The sequence below is a fragment of the Arachis ipaensis genome, chromosome B02 (genome assembly GCF_000816755.2).
Source record: "Arachis ipaensis cultivar K30076 chromosome B02, Araip1.1, whole genome shotgun sequence".
In the NCBI taxonomy this organism is placed as follows: domain Eukaryota; kingdom Viridiplantae; phylum Streptophyta; class Magnoliopsida; order Fabales; family Fabaceae; genus Arachis; species Arachis ipaensis.
The window spans coordinates 32,873,691-32,875,192 of NC_029786.2; positions in this window are offsets into that span (position 1 = coordinate 32,873,691).

A 1,502-nucleotide genomic window follows, 5' to 3' on the forward strand; every position below is an offset into this window, starting at 1 on the left:
TGTAAATATTATGATAAATAAAATAATAGCTCTTAGCATTTGAGTTAAAACTCAAATAATCTTTTTCAAGAAACTAATTATAACTCTTATGGAGATTGTAATTAATTTATAATTTTCTATTTAAGAAACAAAATTGAGTCTTCTGGAGTATCTATAAAAATAGAATATTTTCTATACAAAATAATTTGTTATACATATAAATACAAATTATAGTATGTTGTAAATTTATGTATGGAGCATATAAAATGATGAAAAACAAAAAATAAAATTGTACACCCAGTAATGTTGTATATAATTAATACTGTACATTTGTATAGTACCTTATACTTAAATAGTACTATACAATGAATAATACGTATCTCTATCTAGTGAATAATATATATACTGTATGTTCTATTCGAATTTTTTAAATTCAAACAAGGTATTTATTTTTTACTTTGTTTAAAAATAATGAAAAATAAAACCATGGGTATTCGTATATTTTAATGATGGCGTACAAAATAAATAACAAAACTTTCAAATTTTAAAAATTTAAAATAAATGATATCTCTCCTTCATGCAGGTTCAAGTATTTATAAAAGAATTAGAAATAAAATTTCATGAATAATTTTGAGATTCATATAAATAATGTATCATGAGAAAATAAAATATATTCTTAATCAAATGGTCAAACTATTTATTCGAATACCAATTTTATATTTGTATTTTTCCATTCCTCTTAAATACTAGGGACAAAAATTTTATGATTAGGCAAACTAATTTACTTTACGTAATTTTATTTAAAGAAAAATAATATCCATATAATAATTTTTAAGGTAAACTACCTAGATAAATCAAATGCATCAAAAAATTATTATATCATCTAAAACTAAAATTGATACGTGTATTACCCAAAGCCTAATTTTATGTAAATCGAATTAGGTCAATTCGAATTATAATTTTTAGCATTAATTCGAATTGGGTGGAGTAGATTTAGTAGGTAACGTTGAGATGGGAGTAAATCGAATTAGGTAGAGTAGATTTATAAATGGTTGGGTTTTTTCTGGTCAATCGAAATAGGCTAATTCGATTTACCTTTTTGGAGACCTACAACCATAAATCGAATTAGATTGAGCAGATTTACTAAAGTTTTAGCAACATATCTAAATGGAGCCTGGCTAATTCGATTTAGTAGGGAATTAGTTGTATAAATAGGTGTGGAATCCGAATTCTCCATCATAGTGAGTCCCACAATAGCTAGTGATGAGAGCTTCTTGGTTTTGCTACACTATAGAAGGTTTATTAAGAAAAAAATACGTTCCTGAATTAAGTTTGCAGATAAGGATCCGCTTAGTATCTTCATTAGACCTTCGACGAGTTTCACTGAGTTTAAGGATAATATAATCCGAAAACTGGGTTTGCAAGGCGTGAAAACGGGTGGAGAAGTTATTCTACAGAATTTCGATCTCGGTTTTGCGGGATGATGTGAAGTATGATTCGTTCGTCATAGGCAGCGATGAAGA